Raw genomic sequence first — 9,330 nt, forward strand, 5'->3', positions numbered from 1 at the left:
CCTCTCTCTTAATTTCTTTGGCTGACCTCTCAAAGTGCAGCTGTCAGCTAGTGTTACCTAAATAAGTATGAGCCATGGCCCAAGGCCCACTTACTGTCAGTCATTTGAATGAGAATGTACCCCCTGTATAAGCCCTGCTAACAGGCTGGGGTAAGGACCATCAAAAGGCTCCTCTGTCTGATGCCCTAAAACCAAGGAACTATTGTAAAAACAGAGGCACAACCTCCATAAGCACATTCTTAAGTGTCTCACTCAAACACAGTTAATTCTCGCCTTATGAAGGAAGTCTTTGGTGACTGACCTCATCTTCTGTCTTTTCTAATGGAGCTCCTCTGCCTGTATTTACTCATGTTTAATACCATTAGAACTTTCTTAATTTGATGTGCGATTCCTCTCTGTATGCTGTGAATACCATTGGTTAATAAAGAAAATGTCTTGACCTGTGATATGGCAAAATAGTAGAGCTAGGTGGGGAAAACTAAACTAAAGCTGGGAGAAAAAAGGCAGAGTCAAGAAAAGCCATGTAGCCAAGCCAGAGACAGATGCCAGATGCTGAACAGAACTTTACCCAGAAAGCCACAGCCATGTGGCAATACACAATAATATAAATGGGTTCATTTAAAATATAAAAGTTAGCCAGAAATATGTTTAAGCTATTGGTCAAACAATACATCAAATAATATAGTTTCTGTGTGGTTATTTTGAGTCTGGACAGTCAGGTAACAAACAAGCGGCTGGGCATTCCAAATTGGCATTCCAAAATATGCTAGCTAAATCCACATAAAGCCTGAGAGGGCTTGGAAAGGATCTAGACAGTAAAATACAAAGTTTAGCTACATTTTTCCCCAGATAGCTCTATTTGCTGGCTGTGGCTCCTTTACGAGAGATCTTCCTGATTCAGTGGTAGAAAATAAGACAACTTGCGGTTTCAAACTACAGCTTCCTGGGCTGTGTTGCCACCAAAAACTGTGGCTCTTTTAGGAGACCAAGCATTTAAATGGGTTTTGTGAGCAAAGTGTTACAAACTGATTAATAGTGCAACCTAGACCTGCTGCATACTTAGAACTGGGGCAGTATGCAAGGCTTGCAGAGTCAGTGAACATGCCCCTGACATTTTGGGCTGGATGGAACCAAAAGGCAAAGCAGCCTTGGCCCTAGTTACACTGCCCCATAACATTTTAAGGAGCTCTCTAGGACAGAAAGGGATTTCAGATACATATTAGGACAGATTCAGACCTAAAAGAATTCTAAAGGAGTCACAGTATTGGATAAATGTATGTAGGCTTGGGAGAGAAAAGGAAAAGTATAGAGTAAGAAAAATAAGCCACATAAAAAATGGAAAATACACAGAATCAAAAGAAGCATGTAGCCCCAGCAGAGAGAGATGCCAGATGCTAGATAATATAGTTTCTGTGTGGTTATTTCGACTTTGGGCAGCCAGGAAACAAACAAGAGGCCTATAACTACATTACTTGCTTAACTTGTGGTTTTATCTTTCCTAGCATCTTAACTAAATTTCTTGATTGAGATCATCATAAATGTATACCATGCATCTTTATAATTTTTTGTCCAGCCTTCCCACTTCAGGACTGTTAAGATAAGGTCCTGCTATGTTTCCTAGGGCATTCTTGTTTTTCAAGTTCCCAAGTGGTGGGAATGTGAAAGGAAGGTACATCTGGATACTACCATTAAAAAGCAACATAAACCAGGTGGAGGTGGCATATTCTTTAATCCCAGCTCTCAAGAGGCAAGGTCAGGCAGATCTCTGTGAGATCAAGGCCAGCCTTATCTTAAAGAGCTAGTTCCAGGATAGCAAGGGCTATCCTGAGATACACAGAGAAATCCTTTCTCAAGCCCCCATAACAATATAATATGGCAACAACAATAATAAGTATAATCTTTTAAATGATTAAGTCTTAATATGTAAATACAAAATGGCACAATAATTTCTAATTGTAAACATTTCTTTGAAAGATAGAAATCATTCAACTCAGAATTACTATGTTAATAACTGTGACTTTTGTTACATTATAAATATATTATGTATTTCCCATATTCTTTTTAAAAACCTGATTCTTTTGTTTCATTTTATAAAACTAATTGCTTTTTCTTCAAATTCAGTACCCTTTATTCTGAAACAGTCCCTCAATACATCAATAACAACATATTTCATTTTCTTTCAGCATTTTATAATTATTTATTGCACAGAATTTTGACTTGGAAAATTTTCATAGTTTTCATGTTCTTAAGTAACAATCTTTATGTTTCTACTACCTGTTTGAAATTAAAAAATGTGGTTAAACAAGTATGTTGGAATGTGTTCTTTTCTATTACTTCTCCAATGGGCAGCTAATTTTAGACAACAAATTTTTTATATTTTTGTGCCAAACTTTTTATCAAATGCCAGACATTGAAAATTGCACCTTACATAATACTATAAATTTTTATATGACTGAAAATATTATTAGCTAACACAGTTTAGCTATTTGGAAGCATATATTTCTCACTGAGCACTTGTTCTCGTGATTTTTCTAAGTAGAACCACAGCAACACTAAATTTAAGAATATTTCTTCTTGTAAGAACTTCCTGAGGATTCAAATCATACATATCTGTATAAACACATATATGAAAATATGTTTTCTAGTCAGATTAGTAGAAATTGGCCATTCCTAGTGACATGTTAGCTTGAGTATGTGCCTAAAGGCTGGTCCTTGCCCTGACGAGTAGATGGTTTGTTCACAGATTCACACACTGGTGAATGCTAAAAGAGACTCTCATTGAACCTCAGAAAATTCCATTGGTTAAAATTTTGTCCTCCTAGAACTCTGCTCTGGCTACATCAAACTGATTAAATCCCTCAACTCTGCGAGCTCACTTGGCTCTACTGTTGCACTGTATCTAATGCCTGACATTCTGCAACCCTAAGGCCTTCTCAGTGCTGTGTACTTGGCCATCATATCTCCTCCCTAATTTATTACCTGTTTCTTTGGTATTACTGTCCTTTGATCCTTGCGATGTATACTCTCTAGAAATATTGACTAATATATTGTGTGCGGTTTATTAGGTATTCAAAGTAGGGTGGCAAACAAAATCATTTTATACCATCTTGTTGAGAAGCAGAAAGGTCTTTCAAAATAGTTGATATATGGATCTAATATGGTGGGTATTGATGATGACTTGAAATGAGAAGATGAATGTACTAAGAAAATTCCAGCATCATTGTCAAAAGACAGACTACTCTAGTTCGTTGCCTAGTATGGAAAACTCATCCATTCTTAAATATTACCCATACATAGATGATTTAAAACCAGGAACAGAAGAAAATAGAGTCCCTGGGAAACATTGTTCACTTATATCAAACAACTGTTCTTATTTAATTTCACTGATTTCTTTTCATTTCCAAGTGCTCATTACCATTGTAATAAAGTGAAGATACAGCGTTCAGTATGGTTACATCATTAGTCAAGAGTTTCTGAAATGTAAAGATGCTAACATATATAACATTCCAATAACAAGTCAGACAGGTTAATTCTAATAAATGTCATTATTTTATATTTTCTTACTAATATAAATGAAGCATTTGGAAGTTTGTTATGTTAAAAGTAAACTTGCAATACTATCAAGATACTAAAATATAATGTAAAATGGCTCAATGTTAGGTAGAAAAGTACAGGTTTTTTGTTGCTAATTTTCTAAAAGCACGAATTTTGTGGAATATGACCTTTTGAGTATAAAAATACCTTTACTGAATTAAGAAACCTACAAAGCAAAAACATATGTGAGATTATGTTGCCTCCGATGTAGTTCATAACTGCATTCACAAGGCTCCAATAGGCTACTATTGGGAATTAAAGTTGTTATTAAAATAAATATTTTATTTATGAAGCTATGGAAATTAGACTGTTAGATTTTTGTTCTAAGAGTAAAAATTACATGAGTATGGTACTGTGTGTTTTCTTTTTGCCCTGTATTCTCAAACACACCTTAAAATGTCTTTACTTTGAACAATAAATTTATAATAGTAAAGTTAAATGTACTAAATAATATTTTCCCTTTGATCCATAAACACAGCATTTAAGGTTTTATTTATTCAACACAAGTTGAAATCCTACATTTGATATTAACATATGGGCCATTAGTTGATATATTTATTATATTTTAACAAATTGAAATATTTCAAAATGAGAAATTGTTGAAAGGTATTTTTAAAAATCACAAGATAACAATGAGATACTGTTACACAGCTGTTAGTATAGTCCACCTCCATGGGACAAAGTGTTGGTGAGGAGCGTGAAGTAAAGCTGAAAGACACCAAACACAGCAGACATTGTAGAAGTTGTTCCATTCAAACAAGCTGCACAGGCTCCATCATACTCTCAAATGTCCTTTAGTAGGTACAATCACAAGTACATACACTGACAATTTGAAATTTACTTTTAACATAAATAGAGCAAGATGTTCATGGTAATTTGATCATATTTCCAAAACCTGGAAGCCACCAATTTCTTTTTCAGTTAACAATTTGATTGATAAATTGTTGTCCAACTCAACAAAGATATTATTAGTCCCTGCCACCATCCAGGAAATAATTTTCATGCATCCAGCCCATTTTTTAGCTTTCTGAGATTCCAGTCTTATGGCTGAGGTACCAGCCAGAGCCATGTTCACTGCCACAACTCTATGGTGTTTCAAGGTTCCTGCCACCAACAGAAAGCATGCAGTCAACTTTTCATCAACACCATTTAAGTGTTTCGTGGCAGGACCTCTAAAGAACTGCAAGGTTTTTAAGCCTCTAGCAAGCAGAGCCCACCTGAGAAAATGTTGCTATCAATAAGCCATGCTTAACTCTATTCTTTTCTGTCTAGAATTACTTCCCAAGCTCTGTCAGGCTTCATATAGATGCAGTTGTCCACACGTTGGGCATTATTTGTTGTCTGAGGTTTCTGTTCTTTCCGGTTCCTATAGTCGTTAAGTACAAAAGAAATCACATAGAGGTCTACATTAATCATAAACTGATTGGCCCATTAGCTCAGGCTTCTTATTAACTCTTATAACTTACATTAGCCCATCATTCTTATCGGCGTTATCTACATGGCTCAGTACCTTTTTCAGTGGTGTAGTCACATCTTGCTTCTTTGTCTGGACAGGACTGTAGAGGGAGCTTCCCTCTTCCCAGGATTCTCCTGTTCTCATTGTTCTGACTCAATTTCTTGTCTGATTGTCCTGTCTATACTTCCTTTCTGGCTACTGGCCAATTACAGTTTAATTAAAACATAATTGACAGAATATAGACAATTGTACCTCATAAATTTTCTCAAGCCATGTTATTTCTTAAATATCTTTGAATTTTTGTTACCTTTTTATCTGTTTAGTGTGTATTTGTGTGTTTGCTTTTGTGTGTATATATGTTGTACTTTAACACTTAAGCCTCACAGCTTATGTATGGAATTCAGGGGATTGACCACCTAGAGGAATCAGTTTTCTCCTTATACCCTATGGAATCCAGAGACCTAATTTGGTTTCCAAGGCTCTATGCAAGGTTCCTTTATCTAGCCTGTCAAGCTGTAAATATTTTATATACTATTACAATCAATGTGGAAAACAGAAAATTATTTTATATAAAATTGATAGATAGTTGGCTGGTGGTGGTGCATGCCTTTAATCTCAGCACTTGGGAGCTGGAGGCAGGTTGATCTCTGTGAGTTCAAGGCCAGCCTACTCTACAAGAGCTAGTTCCAGGAGAGGCTCCAAAAACTACAGAGAAAGCTTGTCTCGACAAACCAAAAAAAAAAAAAAATTCAGGTAACATATATACAGATACACACACACACACACACACACACACACACACACACACACACACACACATATATATATACACATATATTTTTTTTTCAAAATTTGTCTATTGTTCCACTAGTGCTTGTAATTAAAAGTACAACTTCATGGAGCATTAGCAAATGAGCTACCACTAATATATATGTACGTAAGAATGTGTGATACATATTTATATTGAGACTGGGTTTCACTAAGTTGCCTAGGCTAATATTGAACTCACTGTGTAGTCCCAGCTTAAAGTTCAAGCTTATGTTTTTCTGTCTCAACATTTTTGAGTAGCTGGAAGTAGAGACACGTGCTGCCATACCCAGATTAAATTATCCTATATCGTAGTATTTTGTAGTCTAGAATCAATTCAAGTAATGGATATTACATTTCATATCATATATGTTTGATAATACTTAATAAGCAATCATTCTTTTATCTTACTTTGTCTATAGAGATCTGTAATTTTTATGAAGAAAAAAGTTACTTTTAACTAAGATTGGTACTTGGATACTAATTTACGGCAATAGAGATTGAATATGATAAAATAATTCTTAAACAGGTAAGAACAAGTATTATGTTTTATAACATATTTGTGATAATATACTTATTTTCAAAAGAGTAAGTACTAGAGAATTTCATGTACTATTAAAAAGTGATTGGCTATCCATATATATTCTATGACTATAATTAAATCAAATTGGAAAAGTTTAGAGATGATGGGATTTGGTTTATTCACTTTTTTATGAATCTTAATTCTAGAAGATTTTTCTCTATATTCAAAGCATGGATCTAATTTTATTTTCCATTTGATCACAATACACTTAAAGAAAACTATCATAGAAAAGAAGGACAATGAAGGAGAAAAGAAAAACAGTGCAGATTTTTAAGAAAATCACAGGAATTCCATGCTTATTTGAGAATTAGCCTAAAGGATTTTTTTTTTTTTTTTTGCAGTTGAAGATGCTATAGCAAACACTGAGAGTACCTCCCTTCCTCTGAGTAAGTCATCAGTAAACTTTGGTCCTTCAAGCCTCCCTAACACACCACAACAAAAATATTCCCCTTGGTTATCTATTCTGATTCTAAGAGTGTTCCCTGTAGCAATATTAGTTGGGAGCAAGAGTATAAAATATTCTTTGTTATAATACACAAGCTTTACATAAGTGTAATTACAGTTGTGCTAAAATATGTATGGTTCCCAGCAATACCAGGCACTACCGACAAAGAAAACAACAAAATTATAAAGACTCTAGCAGTATATTGAAAATATGCTTTCAAATATTAATAAAATATCTATGTTAAAAATAATAATTATTACATTAATAGAGGTCACTTTGAACTATCATAAAGCATCTTAGGTACCAAATTCATTAAATTCTTGACAGAGGCACAGTCCTTTGTTTCAATAAAAGATAATTAATGCAGTCTTTGAACTTTTGGGACAATACAGTGTACAAAATATCTTTAATAATGTAAAAATGAATTAGGAAATAATTTTAATTTTCTCTATCTCTTGGCTCTCTCTCATTACCGTACAATTCTTTCAGTCAGGGTCAAGACCAGGCCATTAGTTCAATTCCTTATCTTTAAGATTAAACATGTTCCAATTATCACTGAGAGAAATTAATTTTCTTTGTGAATGATTTTGAAAATATTTCCTACCTTGTTCTGCTCTTGTCTTGCTTATGTTCCCTGTCTTATAAGTTATTTAGGCAGTGAATAGTCATTTTGTTAATATATGCCACTTTGCAACTAATATCTCTTGAGGACTGTCCTCAACATGCTATAATTATTGTTGTCATTTTCATATGAGTTAGTAGAATACATATTTAGTGTCCCTGACATTGTGCTGTTGGCAATTTAAAAAGACAAACATTGATAGCTATATTTCTAAAGTACCATTTTTTTTAATTCCACACAGTTTATAAGTTTTCCTTCTGTGTGCCTGATATGAGTGGTGTGTGACTATAAAAACGAAGGCTACAATTTGAAGACTTGCACTGAGGTACTCAGTGGAAGGTACAACGGTATCTTTCTCTTTGTCAAAAGTGCAACCTTGTCAAACTTACAGTGGTCAGTTCTGAGGGGCACATCCTGTTAGCTCAGAAACATGGACCAGGCAGGGACTCAGGAATAAGGGAACAGGGATATGTGGGCTTGACGGAGATAAATAGAATCAGGACTCTCAGCTGATCAAGGACAAAGGGACACTGAAGCTGAAGCCCACTTAGCTTTCTCCTGTATCTCTTAATGATGTGAGCAGAGACTTGATTCTTTGAAGTTACTGATTTAAGAAGCAAAAGAGCAAAGGGAGCTTTTTTTTTTCTTGATCTGATCCCTGTTATTAAAGGAAGCAGAGGAGATAAAACACTTTCTATTTTTATCGATTGATGTATTTTGAGGTCAGTATTTCAGTCTGTTCATCCATATCTTGCCCTCTGCCCTCATTTCAAAGTTCTTATTCACTTCTGATGAGAATTTCAATTAATTTGCTGAAATACCCTTTAACTGATTACAGTTAACTGTTTCCAACCTGAGGGAAACTTTCTCTTATTTCATTTGGGCTGATAACTGTCATTTATTTTGCACACCAACTTAATTATTTTATTATCCAAATGCCCCTGAAAAGTTTTTAGACTAAATGAATCTAGAGTGACACCTGTGGTCATTTAAATAATAATGGCTCCATAGACTCCCAAATTTGGATGTTTGGTCATCAGGGAGTGGCCATACATTACAAGGATTAGGAGGTGTCACCTTCCAGGCAAAAAAAAATGTGTCACTGGGGGTAGGCTTTGAGATTTCAAAAGCCCAGTAAGGACCAGAGGATCATTTTTTCCCCTGCTTTTGGCAAATCTGTGTATAGAATGTTCATATACTTCTCCAGCACCATGCTTGCCTTTGTACCTACATGCTCCTCACCATGATGTTAATATACAAAAACCTCTGACACTGTAAGCAAGGCACAATTAAATGCTTTCATTTAAAAAGGTGTCATGATCATGGTATATCTTCACCGAAATAGAACAGTGACCAAGACACACTCTTTCCAATAAGTAATTAAGAAACCTGAAATATTTTACATTAGAATAATTATTATATTCTCTAATAGCACTCAAACATTTTTGGTTTTTTTTTTTGGGGGGGGGGGGATTTCCCTGTGAGTTCGAGGCCAGCCTGGTCTACAAGAGCTAGTTCCAGGACAGGAATCGAACATTTTTTTAAAGGGATAAGTTTGCTAAAATCTCGGTGGAGACCTCCAATTGCCGCTAACCGTGCCCACGTGTCTGCGCTCGGTTCGCTATTACCCAGTTCACGAGCTGGAGGTTAAAATACACAGACACATACAGACAGAGAGACAGTGACACGGGTCATCCTTGAATTCCCCAAGAATGCCCCCTTTATTGTGTTCAGGGGCAGATTATATAGAGATAGCCACGCCCCAGCCAAACCCACCAGAAACCACTCTCCTGCCATCAGGAACTCCTGAAGGTCTCGTGCTC

Source organism: Microtus ochrogaster, linkage group LG5 (assembly GCF_000317375.1).
Source record: "Microtus ochrogaster isolate Prairie Vole_2 linkage group LG5, MicOch1.0, whole genome shotgun sequence".
Lineage (NCBI taxonomy): Eukaryota > Metazoa > Chordata > Mammalia > Rodentia > Cricetidae > Microtus > Microtus ochrogaster.